The 18219-nt window shown below is 35.2% G+C and overlaps 1 protein-coding gene across 1 annotated transcript in view; it reads left to right on the top strand.

Annotated features, from left to right (window-relative positions):
- LOC142321295 (uncharacterized) overlaps positions 1 to 18219 on the top strand; it is a 78635-nt gene that overhangs the window by 24417 nt on the left and 35999 nt on the right. The gene's annotated exons all lie outside the window — the stretch shown is intronic.

Below are 18219 nucleotides of genomic sequence, written 5' to 3'. Positions count from 1 at the left end.
TTAATTTATATTATTTGTAAAAGATGAAAGATTAGGCGTCCACAAGGGTCTTGCCCGTTTTGTGGCACCATCCCTTTTCTATTAATCTTTTTAGTTAGAGTAAGGGGAAAAGTAAACAGTTTTATCTTATACAGGAGGATTAGCTTTGGTTCAATTCATGATTTACTCTGGTGGAAACTCATCTTTTCTGAGTTAAGTATAGAGAAGATCAATCGTCGTCAAATATTTATGTTTACTAATAAACCTTTCATCCAGTGCTACCCGCTAAGTTATATATGTAAAAATCTATTACTATGTTAAGACTAATAGTATAAAGCATTATAATTAATTATATATGTAATCGTAAATCATGTAATTACATGGAACATACTTTCAGCGTCATCAATATTAATTAGCCATCGTCTTAGTAGCTTTAAGAAAGTGTTTAGGTTCCTACTGGTATTTATACGATTAGGAAGTATGTTATACAATCTGGGAGCAGTACTTGAAAAGAACTTCATATAACTCGTTTTAGTTGCTCTGGGGACATACACATTCCTTTTTCTTCTAAGTTCATACTCGGTTATCATACTATCTCTATGACCACTTCTGATAAATTTTCATTGCTTTATAAACATATAAATAACGTAGCGGTATATAGACAATACCCTAAATATTGGCAAAGAATGATCCGTAGTTCTTTTTTTACTTATCATTCTAACGAATCTTTTTTGGATTTTGATTATGGAATCTAAATTTGTAACATAAGTTCCTCCCCAACTGCTGATGCCGTAGTCTAGTCGACTATGCGCAATAGCAAAATAAAGTTTTCTGATGGTTATTTTTGGGGATAGTTTGTTTAAAAAATAAAATATCCTAAGATAGTTGAAAAGTTTTTGCTTTAATAGCGCAATATGATTCTTCCAGGTTAGACCACTATCTATCACAATGCGCAAGTATTTAAAAATATCACGTTGTTCGAGCTCACTACACTCTAAACAGTCGGATTTATTTATCACACATTTTTTACATTTATATTTTGTTGTAAGTGGCAATTTTATTTTCCCCTTTAGCAGAAGTTGATATACAAAGTTTTTTCAACGCTCAAGATCATATAATGATTTAAAAAGCATAACCGCAGTGCGTCCAAATCTGATTGCATGTCATCAACCACTTCTATCCAGGTGTTGTGGATATAACACAAGGCAGTATCATCTGCAAACGCGTATACATTACCTTTAAGCGGGCCAAACAGACACTATTTACATATATTATGATTAGTATGGCTCCCAATATGGATCCTTGTGGTACTCCATATTGTACCCCAGCAATGTTACTTAAACCCCCTTTTATACTCACGCACTGTCGCCTGTTGATCAGATAGCTCTCAAACCAATCAAATGAAACACCTCTAATGCCACTCATCCACAGAATGCGTAGAAGGACATTGTCGTCTACACAATCAAAAGCTTTTGTTATGTCTGAAAATAGACCGCTCACACATTTTTTATCATTTATGCCCTGAAATACTTGGGTAGTAAAATTTAAGAGTGCCTTTTCAGTATTGCTCCCAGCCATGAATCCATATTGGTTTTTACTAAAAAAAAAAGTTTTATTGAGGTACGATATTAATCTGTTCTTCATACATTTCTCATAGATTTTAAAGAAGATAGAGAGTACAGATATTGGTCTATATTGAGTAACAGAGTTTATCTCCTTTTGTAAAGACAGGTATTACTACTGCTTTTTTTTAAAGCGTACGGGAATTTTCCGGATTGGAGGCTGATATTTACAAGAAAAGTAATCTTTTCTACTCTACAAAACTTAGTAGAGTAGAAAAAAATTTCAGAAGTTCACCACATATTTTCTCTATTCTGTTAGATTATGTAATCATAATGATTGAAGATGACCCTACATAATTAAATAATCATTCCTGAAAAATAAGAAGACATAATAATACTTAACAATATAAGCATTCTATTCCAGAGTTAATAGGTTAAAATAAGTAAAGCAAAGTGTTTTCTTGTTACATTTTCCAGTTAGCCGAATAAACTCTTTTACATCAGCCTGCCCAGATTACAAATAAGCTGGTAGTCTGCTCTTCACGTGACACCATCATGTTGTTTATCACAGGATCTGATTTATAATAAGCATCATCATTTTCAGAGAGAGAAATTGTGACTAGTGTTTCTTGAATCACAGATGATTTACAAGCGTTATTGGCAAATTTAAGACTTGCACAGATTATAAAAAGAAAGAATCTTCTATTATATCCTATAATAGACGATAAAAAAAACCAGGCTCTATAGAAAAGTAAATAATTTATTTACTCTTTCTAAAAAAATATCCCGTAAAGAATTGATTTATACAATTTAAAACTTAAATCCACATGTTAGTAGAGCACATGTTAGTAGCACTAGGCTGAAAATTTTCAAGTTGAGTTTTCAGCCAGAGGAGGGTTCTCATTTCAAATACAGAAAGAATTCTATATTGGTATATATATATATATCCTGAGGTCCCTGGTTGGAATTCGGGTCAGAGATTTTCATACTCTACAAAATTTATTTATCATTAAGTGACTATAAGTGGACATAAACCTGTTTATACATTGAAATGAATAAATAAATATAAATAAGTTAATATGTATATATATATATATATATATATATATATATATATATATATATATATATATATATATATATATGTATATATTTAAATATAATATATTAATATTTATATATATATTATAAATAATATATATATATATATATATATCACACACTCGAGAAAACCTTAGTACACGTTCGGTAGCAGTCTTTTTAGGTCCCTTTGGGTTGTTTGTTAATTTTTACGAAAATATTTAAATTTATTCCTAGAGATTTTTGTTTTGATTAAAGTCCCCTTTTTGCATGTCAATCTAAATATAAAATCAAACCAAAATTACAAGTAAATTAAATAAAACCCACCAAAAAAATCAACAAAAAAGTTTTAAAATTCTAACACTTTACTTATTTGAATTACGACTTTTTAAATTCGAAGCAAAATTAAGCAATAGAAAATTAATGGTAATTTTTTTAATTAGAACGTACCCAAGGTACTTTTGAAGACGTGTACTATCAGTAGCAGAGTAGAAAACAATAACAATAACAAGGATTAATAGAAAAACACTTATATGAAACATTTAGAGAAGAAAAAATAAACAAAAAGAGAAAAAAATTAAAAATGAAAGTTAAAATAGAAACATAGAGGAAGGGAATGAAGGACTGATTCCCTTCCTAAAAAATTCTTTTGACTTTAGGTACCGTAAACCCAAATATTCGTGAATTTTACTATTTTTAGCAAACCACAGAGCCTCAGCAACACACCTTGCTAGTTTGTTCCGAAACCTCTGCATGATTTCAATACTTATCTGGCTTGTCGTGCCCCATAGTTCGACAACGTATGTTCATATTGGTTTCAAAATTTCTGAGTATAAAAGTAGTTTATTAGACAAATGTAACTCAGACCTTCTGTCCAGGAACCAGTACAATTCCTTAAAATTAAGTTCCTTTCTTTCTCTCTCATATGAACCTTTCACATCAGACTACATGAAGGTGAATAGCCAGGTACCTAAACTTCAGTATACGAGATTAAATGTCACCAAGGTAGAACCGTGGGTAGTCTCCTCTTCTCATTGTGAATGTCACACAGCTGGACATTTTTTGATTTACTCTATCTTCCATGTACCCAGCCACCTGCTGACTAGATTTAATTCAGATTGTACATTAGTTGAGGGGACAGTTTGGTTGTCATCAACTGCCAGAATAGCCGTGTCATCGACAAAAGAAGCGATAGTGACTCCATCTCAACCGGAAGGTTTGCAGTGAAGATATAGGAGGACCCTTAACTGAGCCTTACGGAACCCTCGACTTCGAAACACGCAGTTAAATCTTGATTATATTTTACCTGGGAAAACGACCATCTAGGAAGTTACGAAGAACAAGATAGAACAGTTTAAGGAAGTTCTTTTCAACTTGCAAAGAGGTACAGGCAGCCAGACCTTCTCAAAGCCCTACTGGACATCTAGGAAGGCTGCTGAACAGTAACTATTTCCTCTCTAAGCTCCTATTGATGACGTTAATAAGTCTACGAGTTCGCTCAATAGTGGAGTCTCCACTACGGAAAACAAACTGATGATCTGGAATAACGTGACTATGCTCCAGAATAGGCCTCATCATCTGAATAAATAACCTCTCAAATACTTTTGACAAAAGATTGAGTTTCTGATCGGATTGAGAGCGGACGTGTCTAGATCGCTATGTTAATTTTAGTGTTTTTCGATCGTATGTAAGTTATTTACTTAGTTGTTTTTTGTTACAGCGTGGTAAATCTTTGTTTTTTTTTGTTTGTTGGAAATAATTGAGTTAGAATAATTTGTATTTTTATCAAAATTCAAATTTTTTGGTTAATTATTGAGAATCAATACTATACATTACATATGTATTTGGTACTGGTATGAACTAGTTTAGGGTTCGAATGCATGCGTTATCTTAGTATGACATATGTATTAAAACATACTGTTGTTTATTCTTTTTATTATTGTTTGTTTATATTTTGTCTTCAAACATAACTACTTGTACGTGATGAATTGATTATTTTTGTAATTTTCAGGATTATAAATTCTTTTGCACATTTCGGAAATTATATTTTTGAGCATAATATTTAACAACTGTTATTATTATTTTTTCTCTGAACAACTGGTTCACTGTCATACTTTAAAACGTCAGTGGAATTCGTACAATTATCATTATTACTACAAAAAATTGAAAGAGGAAATCAACGAAAATATTCTGCAAGTGATTAAGCAGGAGATCGCTTCTTTAAATATTGCCTCTCTACTCCAGGAACAAAACAAAATTATAGACGGTTTAAGTAGGGAAAATGAAGGTGTCGGGTTGCAATTATCTAAATAATATAAAATTAGTGATTCAATGAGGGAAAACAATTTAATATTTTACGGCGCGTCTATAAATGGAGATGAAGACAATGGGAAACGAAAGGAAACAATTTTGGATTTGTATAATTGGGTTTATGGTGGTAAACTTACGAGATTCTGAATTTTAGTTTTGAGAAAACTCGGTGATGTACCTGATAAGAATCGCCCTGTTTTATTGATCCTTTTATCCAATTTAAAGAAAACTGCAATTGTGAAAAACTGAGCAAGACTCAAGTGTACTAAAATATTTTCTCCGCGGATCTCGACCAAGAAAGTAAAATAATTCGAAAAGATTTGCTTGAAAAGAAGAGTTCCTTACTGAAATCAGGTCATACTCTATTAGTATTATAGTCATTATCTATTAGTATTAGTATTATCATGATAGTATTATAGATTTTGATCTACACTCTCAAATAATTTTTTTTTTTTTTTTTTTTTTAGGGCGAAAAACGAGCGGTCGTTATCATCGCCCGGAAAATAAATTAATAAATAAAAGTAAAAGTAACCAAAACCCAAAACTACTATCACAGTAAGCGAAATTCGGAATGGGCGTATAAGGCCCATTCTCGGATAACAGAAACACTAACATGCAACTCAAAACTACGTTAAAAACCATCATATTAAAACTAAATAAAACTTAAAACTAAAAAAAAGAGATAAAACTTACAACTAATATCACAAAAATCCTAAAACCAATATCACAGACGAATTTAAAAACAAAAAAAAAAAAAAAAAAAACAACAACAAAACATGAACATACATACATAAAACAAAATTCCGATAGGGAGTGTAAAAGGCTCGCCACTCGGATAACAAAAACAATACATAAGATCAGAGTAATTACATTTTTGTACTAACCCTATACTACGCAAAAACAGAAACATCCGGTTTAAAACCTCTTTATCATTACACAAGACACCACGGATGCTTCTGGGTAGTTTAAATTTACGACGCAATGCCGCATAACATATGCAGTCCACGAGTATGTGGCGCACAGTCACGCGGCAGTTGCATCTTGCGCATAGAGGTGGTTGTCCTCTTGTAAACAGGTACTCGTGTCTGACCCTCGTGTGTCCTATCCGCAATCGACAGAGAACTACTTCCTCACGCCGGGGTTTTCTGTATGAGGAGTCCCATGGTAACACAGAATCCCCAATCCGACGGAGTCTATCATCAACGGTAGCTGTCCAATCACCTTGCCACCTTGTTCTTAATAATTGTTTTACATAGTTAATGAAATCAGAAGTAGCAACTCGGGTGGTGAAAGGAGGCTGATTACATGCTTCTTTGGTAGCGGAATCTGCATGTTAATTACCTGGAATCCCTACGTGGCTAGGGACCCAGCAAAAACTCAACTCTGTGTTGCGATTATTCAACTCAGCGATTGCGTTATAAATTTCAATGACGATAGGATGTTTGGAATAAAAGTTTTTTAAGGTTTGGAGAGCACTACACGAGTCACTGCAAATAAGAATTTTTCCATATTTAGGGTTAATGATGTCTAGAGCCCTACTTATAACGTACAGATCAGCGGCAAACACACTCGTAACACCGGGTAGACCAAACATATAAGTTCTTTCATTGACAACAAATGCACACCCAACTGTATCGTTTTGTTTCGATCCATCAGGTATACAACCGCGTCTGGTTTCATCTTGGGAGAGAACACACTGAAACATTTGCTGAAAGACAATAGATGTTGTTGATTGTTTATTGTATGTAGTCAGGTCATAATCAAAATTTATAAGGTTTATTCTCCATGGAGGATATGAGCAAGGATACATAGGAAAGAATGACGGTGTGTCAACATTTATATGCTGCAGCAGACGCCAGGTACGGACACCTACAGGTGCAGTACGACGTGGATGAACCTCATACTTTCCTAGATTAGGATTTCTAAAGACCGAGTCAAGAGCCGGGTGATTTGGCTGTCCTCTGATACGAGCAAAATAAGATAATAAAAGGTGGTCTCGTCTATCCCAAAGTGATGGTTCACCACAGTCTACAAGTAAGCTTGCGACAGGACTTGATCTAAACGCGCCTGTGGCAAGCCGAAGGAAAGTATGATGTACACTATCCAGCATTTTAAGCACGAATTGACGAGCTGAAGAGTAGGTGACACAACCATAATCTAAACGGGAGCGAACAAAGGAATAGTAAAAACGTATCATACATGACCTATCGGCTCCCCAGTTGGTGTTAGTAAGGACTCGCATCATATCTAGAAGTTTGGAACATTTTGTTTTCAATACTTTTAAATGTTTGACCCAAGTAAGACGGCTATCAAAAAATAAACCTAAAAACTTGTAAGTAGAGATAGTAATAGTCTCTCCGTTCAGAAATATTTCCGGAATAGACGGGTTTCGTAGCCGAGAAAAAACTACACATTTTGTTTTTTCGGATGAAAATGTGAAACCAGTAATCCTGGACCAAGCTTCAAGGTGAGATATAGTGTTCTGCAGTAGTCTCTCTGCTGTAGGCGTTGAACGGCTTGCAATATAGATAGCAAAGTCGTCAGCAAATAGAGAACATGAGACAGGAGCCTGCACACATTTGGTAACATCGTTTATGGCTACAGAAAATAAGGTGGCACTTAATACACTACCTTGGGGCACTCCATTCTCCAAGATGACACTATCTGAGAGCGAATCATCTACACGAACACGAGCCGTTCGGTGATTTAAGAATCCCCGGATAAAAGCAAGCATATTGCCCTTGATTCCCCATTCTTTGAGAGTGTTAAGAATACCACGTCGCCAGGCTGTGTCATACGCCTTTTTTATATCGAAGAAGATAGCGACGAGGTGCTGCCGATTTAGGAAAGCGTTTTGTATGGCTGTTTCCAGTGACACTAAATGGTCAATAGAAGATCGTCCTTGTCGAAAACCACACTGTTCTGGAGATAGAAAGCCATGATTCTCCAAGTACCATGTAAGTGTGCGGTTTACCATTCTCTCCATTATTTTACACAAAACGCTTGTCAACGAAATAGGGCGGTAGCTTGAGGGGTTCGTTTGGTCTTTACCAGGCTTCAGCACTGGTATAACAAATGCTTCAGACCAGCCGGGTGGGAAGACTTGTTCGGAGAATAAACCGTTGAAAATATTCAAAAGTTGTAGTAGTGCCGAATTAGGAAGGTGTGAAAGCATGGAAAGGCGAATGTTGTCCGGTCCTGGGGAAGTGTCCCGTGAGTTTTTAAGTGCATGTAACAATTCTTTAAATACGAATGGAGTGTTTAATTCACCAACCGAATCACCAATGTTTAACGATAATACTATTTGTATCTTGTAACGTTGAAAAATCGTTATTATATGATGAGGTGAGAGACACCGAGCGGAAAGATTTTGCTAGACTATTTGCCACTTCCGAGGATGATGAAAGGAGTTCTCCTTCATCAATAAGACCAAGAATAGATTGTTTCGGTGATCCGAAAATTGCACGAACCTTCTTCCATACAGTAGACGTGGGAGTAGTGCGTGAGATAGTGCTCACGTATTTCGTCCATGAATTCCTCTTAGCGTCCAAGAATACTCGACGGCACACCGCTCTAGCCCTGCGGTACAAATCTAGATGCTCTGTTGTAGGCCCACGATCAAATCTTCGTAGTGCCTGTCGTTGATTCCTAATAGCATATTTGCAATCATCGTTCCACCATGGAACGAAAGGACGTCTAGGATTACCCGATGTTTGTGGGACACATCTGTTGGCATTCTCAAGTATCATGGACGTAAAAGAAGAATATTGGTCGAGGATGTTCGCTTCATCGTCATACTGAGATTGGAATGCTTTATGGTATCCGTTCCAATCTGCCTTTTCAACAATCCATCTCCGTGGCCTTCTTTTAATCTCGCAGTCTACACCGAAACCAATAATAATTGGTCTATGATCACTGCCGTGAAAGTCATCACAAACAGACCAATTAAAATGAGGGAGCACATTCGGTGAGCATATGGAGAGATCAAGGTTAGATACAGTACCAGTTGATAAGGACATGAATGTGGGTGATCCATCATTCAGTAGGCAAAGTTCAAAGTCTTGTCTCAATCTGTTTATCATATTTCCTCGAGTGGAGCAGAAGGTTGAGCCCCAGGAAATATGATGGGCATTGAAGTCTCCTACTATTAACGATGAAGATGGTATTTGCGTGAGGAGATTTGAGACATCTAAAGCACTGAACTCAGTGTTCGATGAGAGATACAGATTGCAGATATGCAATTTGAAGGGAATAAAGACCTTTACTGCAATAGCAGGGATGACAGCGGTTAGTTGAATTCTTGTAGCAGACACCCCATTCTTCATGAAAATCGCTACTCCACCACTCTCCCTACTGTCTACTAGGCAGTCGTATCTCTCACAGAAGTATCCTCTGAGTGTAACTGGGTCATGTTGTAGAAGGTGAGTTTCTTGGAAACACATGATTAGTGGATCATGTGCGTGCGCCAGTACTCTAATATCTTCAATGCGGGACCGAATACCTCTAACATTCCACTGAATAATGTTCATAAGTGTAAAAAAATAAATAAAAAAATTAAGTTTCGGAAATTATATAAAAATTAGTTGTACGTGGATTCGGTTTTTCTTTTTTGTATTTTTTATTTTAAAGAACTCCGATGCCCTAGGGTCAGGTGGTTCCTCAACCATATCCTCCAGTATATGAGGTGATGGTGGAGGAGATTTATTTGAATGGGACGCTGAAGCTGACATCCCAGAGGAGATAGCTACGCGGGATCCCCCTACGGGGAGCCCATCAGGTGGCCTACTGCCAGCTGTGATAGTCGCCATTCGCGCCGGTACGACTTTGGGAACAGGAACTTTCGTATGTATCACACTGTTTGATTCACTAACTGCGACGGAGGACTTTTTATTCATTTTTGTCAGCTCTGAGATAGTGGCTGTAAGTGAAGCTACTTGATCAGATAGCATCTGAACAAGTTTTTTAAGCTCATTGCAGGATCCGCACTGCTGATTATTAACATTTGTAGGAATTTTATTAGATGTAGCGGTGGCAAAAGATACGTCTGGTTTAGCCAGGTTCCGTGAATTGTTTAGCTTTTTATATTCTCTACGTGCAGCCGGAAAAGATAGTTTTTGCTCCGTACAGATTTTGAGAATTGCCTTTTGTGGACCACTGCAGTTTGCACATTTTCACTTTCTTCGCAGTTAGTGTCATTGTGACCCTCTTTAGCACATCGAGCACAGATCTCAGTTTTTGTACAAGATGTTGTAGTATGACCAAAACCTTGGCATCTGAAACATCGCCGTGGGTTGGGTATGAATGGTCGTACTTGAACCGAGAGGTAACCCACTTTAATCTTCTCTGGTGGAACTGGGAGATTGAATGCTAATATAAGAGACGGTGTCGGTTCTTGTGTTCCGTTCTGCCGTTTCATCATACGTTTCACTTCAACAACATCTTGGTGGCAAAGCTCATCAACTACCTCCGAGATATCTATATCTAGAAGGTCTCTACAAAAAATTACACCCCGGCTCGCATTTAACGCTTTGTGGCATTCTGCACCCATATTTACACCACCCATATTACGGAGACGCAAGTTAGATCGACTCTGTTCATCGTTGAATGTTTCAACCAGAATCGATCCGTCGCGCAACTTCCTGATATTCTTCGGGGAGCCACTTGCACCTGTTACGGTTCCGTTAATTAAGAAAGGCGAAACCCTTTGAAGGGTGCCACCCTCCTGACCATTTCTGAGAACAACGAATCTAATATTTTTATATTTCGATTCTAACAAGTTGTGGTTCTCTTCAGTAGGACTTTTATCCTCGTCAGATAAAGCTGACCGAGGTCTCTTCACAAGACTGGATTTGGTGGTTTTTTCAGATGGACCACCAACCATCATTGTGTTTATTGTTGGAACTGAAATTTTGGTCCTACGAGTACCGGCGAAAAATGGACCACTCCAGCAGACCGCACGCGTACTGGAGCTAGAGCTAAATACAACTGGGTTCGCCCTGGTGCCCAGAGGACATCGTTCGAGACTCACTACGTAGAGCCATTCACCCATCGGCACGATTTGTTCCCACCATGGGTTACGGTTGCGTTTCGTAAGATGTCGCAACACCACCGAGTGTAAATGTAAGAAATATCAGTGTAGGTTGTTGTTGTGTAATTGTGTATGTGTGTATGTTGTAATTTATGTAGTGTTCTTGGTGTAGTATATGTGTATAATGTAAAGTGTTCCGCAGCTCATTGTATAGTGGGAAGGAAAGCTGCGGAGGCTAGGCCCGTGGGGACGCCAACCCCCAAAGTCTTAAAGAATAAGACTCTCCGTCGGGGATCAAATAAGTTGCCTAACTCCAATATATCTGAATTGCAACAAGTGATCTCAAGATTTTAATTCATTATACGTTCTGTCATTAAAGTTAGAAGGATCGAATTTTTTATTACCAACCTACTTTAATGAAAGAATCACTTCGGAGGCAATTGTCTGTAATATTCATCACTTGAAGAAACTTAATAGGAATTCTAAGGATAATGTTCTAAATGCATATGGGAAAACTTTGATGTCCTTTTTTATGGTTTTAATCTGTACTTACTGGATGGATTGATGGTAGGAAGTGATCAAGGCGAGTACATTTTCACTGGCTCTCAGAGATCATCTGTAATAAATTTTTGCTTTATATACTTTGATTTACTGCCGGTGGTTCTTTTATTTGAAGTGTGTCCCAAAATATTTTCAGATCTTTTCCCAATAAAACTGAAAATTAAATTAACGGAATCGAATCATGAGATCCGTTATGCTGTACCGGTTCTTCCCAAATTAGAATGGTTTTCTAAAAATAAAGCGAAATAGCAAAAACGTGTCAGTGCATCTAGGGCTGGAGTATTGATGAAGATGTGAATTTAAATTACCTGCTTACTGTAATTTATGATAACGCATCTTCCGAAAAATACTTTAATACATCTACTACTTGCAACCCGCAAGTTTGGTCGCGCGATTGTCAAATGAAAATACGTAGGACTTTTAGACCGTTAAAAAAGTATAGAAGGACTAATTTATATGTTCGTTGTGGGGTATGAGTTATATTAACATTTTGTAAATATTTATTTATTCAAAATGTATAGGTGTACCGAATAACAAATTCTTACTGACTGTTGAGAGTAGTGAGGTACAACTTGATGTGGTAGACATAACTGGATAACAACAACGATATAGGTAACTTCTCCAAGCACACAATTACTGTGTACAACTCGCTGAGTTATGCATTGGGATTGATTGATATGGAATACTACACATTCATACATATATATATATATATATGTATGAATATGTATGTATATATATGTGTGTATATATATACATATATAGGAAGATGTTTAAACGTTGTTATACAGGTAAAAGGTATTCGATCATTTTTATAATATACAATTCTGTGCCTTCTGAATATTTTCCTGAAGACAAACAATATCTAATACTCAAGTGACTCTACGTTCATAAAAAAATTAAATAGCAGTAATAAGTTTATTTTTAGTTTCGTAACGACCTGTTATATCTCTTTATTTAATAATTTGTCAGACGAATACAAATAATTAATTAATTTGGTATAATATACATTAGTAAAGCTTACAGTCTGGGTTAGGTTTATTAGTACGGTTATGTGCGTTACATTTGCAGTGACCGATGAGTTTCTATTATTCGTGTATATATGGAAGGAGGATATACCTTACACAGTAAGGGATTCCTACTTTTTAACTCAGCTGGTAATAGCAACACAGCAAAAAAGATCGAGTCCCGGCGGAAAGGCCCCACTCGGGGTGTCCCCGTTAGAGGCACTGGCATAAACCCGAGAGCCGCCTCTCGGAGTGGGGACGGCATAACCGGGCCTGGTAGATCCTACTCTGGGGGTTTGAGGCGGGCGCAAAGTGAGATCCGACCGGCGGGCCGAGACGTGGAGTCCCGTTAGAGTAAAGGACACTCCCCTGGGCAGTGTTATACTTAACTGCAAGAATCGGGGAAGAAGAATAAGAAAAAACTCAGCTGGTAATAACGCATTCCCAAGTTCAACAGTGAGAATTGTAACGTCTAACTATTATATGAGTAAAAGAGAATGGTTTTCAGGTAACTGATTAATTTAATTACAGTAATATTTTAAATGGATTACTGCTCTTAGTTACTATTGATGTTGCATAAAATGTGTTACACTATCGTAGTAAGTAGTTATACTATTGTTAACTGCTAATAGTGGTTATTTAACAATAAAAAAAAAAAACGTTAGTTTCTTACTTTTTATTTTTGGTAAACGGTTCTTAAGCCATCTTAGTAATTTTTTTCCATTTTAAACAATTAAATTAATTCATAGATTTAATTGAACATTACAGAAATTATTACTGTCTACGTAGTAAAAACGTTTGCGATCATTGTTATACATAAACTTAGTTGAGTAATTATAAATAATGAAAATAATAAATAAAAAAAGAATAAGTTAAATTATTATTGCTATAACAAACTAAATTTTTAAGGAAGATAGCTTGACCGTAACCAGTGAGCCTTGATGTGACATCTTATCACTTGTGGCATATCTGAATTGCATGTGCTGTGTCACTTTAGCGGACCACTGGGTATTCTTCCAATCGTCACATATTATAGAGATTCTAATAATCATTAAAAATTTTGTTCATTCCAGATGCCAATGGATTATTCCTCTCCGCATTCAATAGAAAATTGTCGAGGTCAACAATATTTTGTCAGAGACGTCATAGTCTTAACACAACATAAGATTTGGATATAATCAATACTTAGTTGACCCGACTTCAATTACTCACGGTGTGAGGGAAAACTGTTCCATCGAAAGCGGTCAGTCACAGAGACCTAGTATGAATTTATTCGCTATGCTACAAGGAAGCGCTGGTCTGGTTCAGGGAGGCGAAAATCAGAAGCCATCGACAGTAATGTCATGCGGAGTCAAACACGACAGGGGCTGTGTGTTGGTAGAGTCATTATCGCACTTCTTAAAAAATAAAAACCCAGTAAAACCCGAACATGGTTTTTAGATATTTTGTCGTAGACATTCATCACGCTGTTCTCGAGATTCTTGTCTACGAATTTCTGCTGTTCTGATTCGTTGAGATGCGTTTCTTGCTACAATTTGTTCTTACGATTCATGAGCTCTCTTAACACGCATGCGTCGTGCATCTTTGCTATACGCATTTTTAAGGTTAGATTTTTTCCGCGGCATTATACTGAAATTGAAAAAAAAATTGATTATATTTAAATAAATAAATTAGATCAAAATTAATGAAAGAATTAATTAACAATTAACAGATTAAAAAATCAAAATAAAATACCAGAAAAATAAAATAAAAAGCAAGCAAGAAATATTTACACGTTTTTGTGGTGTTATGAAGATTAATAGACAAAAAAAGTTATCTATAAAGTTTTATTATTATTTTTCTATTATAAAATTATAATAATATCCAAACGATACACTACACAATTATAACACAATACACAGAATAAGTATAAAAATCATTCACGAAAAATTAAAATAGTACGGTTATGTATGAACATAAACAAATATGAAATGGAATAGAATGTATTATCTAGAAATCGAAACAACGCCATCTACCGAATGTCTACGCAACCTAGATGTCAAAAGATGTTAGAGAGTTCTATCGATGAATTAACTTACACCGTCATCTATTAGGAATTCATAGAACTAACCAATAAATATGCACTATTGTAAATATTTAATTTGCAATAAAAAATATTGAGGTCTATAATTGAGATAAAAACTATCCTATCTTTTAAGTTGGACCAAATTACAGATGGTTACGAAATTTTATCAAAATCGGTTCAGTAGTTTCGCAGTTAATCCCGAACATCCATCGTGACACGAGAGTTTTATATATAAAAGTATTTTTTTTTAGTTTTCTACAATTAAATATTTATACAAAAATACCAGTAGTTTTACAAACAGTTCCTTGTAACTACTGTTCGATTCCTATTTGTATTTCAACATGTAGGAATAAAATATTGTCTATTTATTCGATAATACCTGCAGTAAGGTTAATTGTACATATATTAATTTATGCGAACTTTTCTTACTCTGACACGCTAATTCTAATAAAATAGTTAGTATTTTTGTCATTATTTGTAAAACATTTTTTTCTACATTCTGATCAGTATTTTGTTAGAGTATTATGTTTACAGTTTATTTTTGAATAACTATGTTTGATTTTATATAGTGGTGGAAACGAAGATCTGGCTTATAATTCTGTTCGATTTTTCTCGTATTCTCTTTTTCTGTTTTGCATGCGGAACCACCGTAAGGTATTATATCAGAGGATGAATTAGGATGATATGTGTAAATGTAAATGAAGGGTAGTATTTTACAGTCTCCATTGTTGCTAATGATTTCCATTATTTCTCAGTTATTTGAAGTTTATTTCAATAATAGAAAAGTATTTTTATTAAAATGTGCTTCAAATTTTACCTTATAACTTGAAGAAAATAATATTTCCAGATGCATTGATGAATCAAAAACTAAAATTCTCAGAATTTTGAAAGTATTATCAATATAGATTTGGTTATGTTCTACTGAAAATTAAACGCGTGTAGAAAATTTAGGAAGAACTCTTCAGTTTGTTTTTGAAATGAGCATCTTTGTTTTAAAAACAGATAGATATAGGTATTTAGGAATGCATTTGATATTTTAATTCCGAGTTTATTCCTTGAAGTTACTCCATTTATCTGATTTGTAGGCTGTGTCCATGGAATTGTACATTTTTAGTATCTGACAGTAATTTTCCAAAAATTATTGATATATTATATAATATTTAAAAAATTAAAAAAGTATGATTTTGTTTAATCATACTTATTTATCTTATTTTAATATTAATTTTATAATGTATACACTTTATTTCAAATTGAAGTTTTTTTAAAATATTAAGGTTAGAATTTCGGGTTCACTAAATGACAATATCTTAGAAATTTTGATTTCAGAATGATATTAGATTAAATGTGATTAACGTGACAACAGGACAGAACTTAAACTTGAGGTGTTATAAATTTTTTAATTAATAGCTAGAAAATAAATCGTAAAATACGAGTATTAGATTAAATCTCGTTCTGTCTATTATAATTTATTTATATAGAAAAAAAGGCGTCATTTACATTTGCAGAAAATCACAGGTAAAACACGATTTTACTGCGATATATTGCATTTAAAAAAAATTGTTGTGTTTATTTTTCAGTGATCGTATCAAAGTATTTTTTATGGCACTGGATAGTTTTACAATAGATATTCATAAATGAGGTTATTAATAAATAAAATTTAAATTCCGATGATTATTCGGTTAATTAAAGAAGTTTCCTTTCTGCGTAAACTGCAGTGTATAAATATTTATAGTCTAAGATAATAATCAACTATTGTTAACACAAACTGTTAGTTCGTTGTTTGAAGTGCAACAACTTTAACATATCATTTGGCTGTCAAGAAAACAATTAACACCATATTTGCATACAACAGTAATTTTGTCTTACAATAATTTTTTTGAAGCGATAACAAGAACTGTCCAACTTAGAATTTTATGCGTTTCCGATAAATAAGTAACTTTCTGTTTGTTTTTGTCTTTAATTTGACATTATTGCCATCAATTTCGAGAACATTATCTGTTATACAAATCACCTACACTCTTTGTAGGTCAACAGTATTTGATAAAAATGGACTAAATTTTAATCTTCTTCAACCAGTATTTAAAATATTAATGTAACAACTAATCTACAAGTAGCATGAAAATTTAATACAATATATATATATATAAATATAGGGCTTATAAAAAAATAATAAGTATATGTAAAAAAAAAATATTGTATTATAACCGTATCGTATATATATATACGAGGTGCGACAATAAAGTAATGAAACTGACGTGAAAAAAAATGTTGCTTACCGTTTTAGTCATGTTTAGTGTTGTCTCCTTCAAAGTAGTTTCCCTCTGATTGCACACACTTATTCCAGCGCTTCTGCCATTGATGGTAACATTTCTGGAACTCATCTTCTGTAATATCCTCCAAGACCCTCGTCACAGCTTTTTGGACATTTTGTGTTGTTTGAAAATGGTGTCCCTTGACCGCCATTTTGACTCTTGGAAATAGGAAAAAGTCACACGGAGCGATATCTGGTGAATAAGGTGGCTGTGGTAGTACTGAAATTTGTTTTGAGGTTAAAAATTGCTGTACCGACAGAGCAGTATGGGATGGCGCATTATCGTGATGCAGAATCCAATTATCAGCAATGTTGGCACGGACACGAAGAACTCGTTTACGAAGTCTTTCTAAAGTTCTTTCTAGAAATATTGGTTAACTGTTTGTCCAAGAGGTACCAACTCTTTATGAACAATTCCCTTGGAATCGAAGCAGCACACAAGCATGCATTTCACTTTTGACTTTGACATGGGAGCTTTTTTTGGTCTGGGTGATCCCTTTGAGCACCATTGCGAACTTTGGCGTTTTGTCTCTGGATCGTATTGAAAAAACCAACCTTCATCACCAGTGATAACACGGCTCAACAAATCTGGATCGATTTCCGTTTGCTCTAACAGATCTGCTGCCACATTTTTCCGTGTTTCTCGCTGTTGTGTGAGATTTTTGGGGACCATTTTTGCACAAATCTTTCTCGTACCAAGATCTTCAGTTAATATTAGACGAACCGTTTCTTGATTGATGTTGAGTTCTTCTGAAAACATTTTCACGGATAATCTTCGATCAGATCGTACGATTTCACGCACCCTGGTCAAGTTGACATCTGTCCGTGAAGTTGATGGTCGTCCACTGCGGTCTTCATCTTCAACATTCGTTCTGCCTTCACTAAAAATTTTATGCCACCGAAAAACTTGAACTCTTGACATAACCTCCTCTCCAAAAGCCTTCTGAAGCTTACCATAAGTTGTCGTCGCGTTTTCACCTGATTTAACGCAAAAAGAAATGGCATACCGTTGCGCAATATTTTGCGGTTTCATTTCTGTGACGAGAGACACAAACACGTGTTCACTTATTACAGCACAACTCACGACTGAGCAGTTGCATCAATGTGCTGCTTGGACTAGAAGTAGCTTATAGACCAAGGTCAAAGATGGTGTGCGTACGCAAGTGCAGGGTTGCCACATCTTGCAAAGAAAAATCAATCTCATTACTTTATTGTCGCACCTCGTATATTCACACATACTAGCCTCCCGTCACAGCTTTACCCGAGCTATATGGCTACTTGCGTTTCTCGTGGCGGACACTTTTAATTTTCAGTCA

Source organism: Lycorma delicatula, chromosome 3, assembly GCF_047948215.1.
Source record: "Lycorma delicatula isolate Av1 chromosome 3, ASM4794821v1, whole genome shotgun sequence".
NCBI classification, from domain to species: Eukaryota; Metazoa; Arthropoda; class Insecta; order Hemiptera; family Fulgoridae; genus Lycorma; species Lycorma delicatula.
This window is presented reverse-complemented; position numbering and strand designations above follow the sequence as displayed.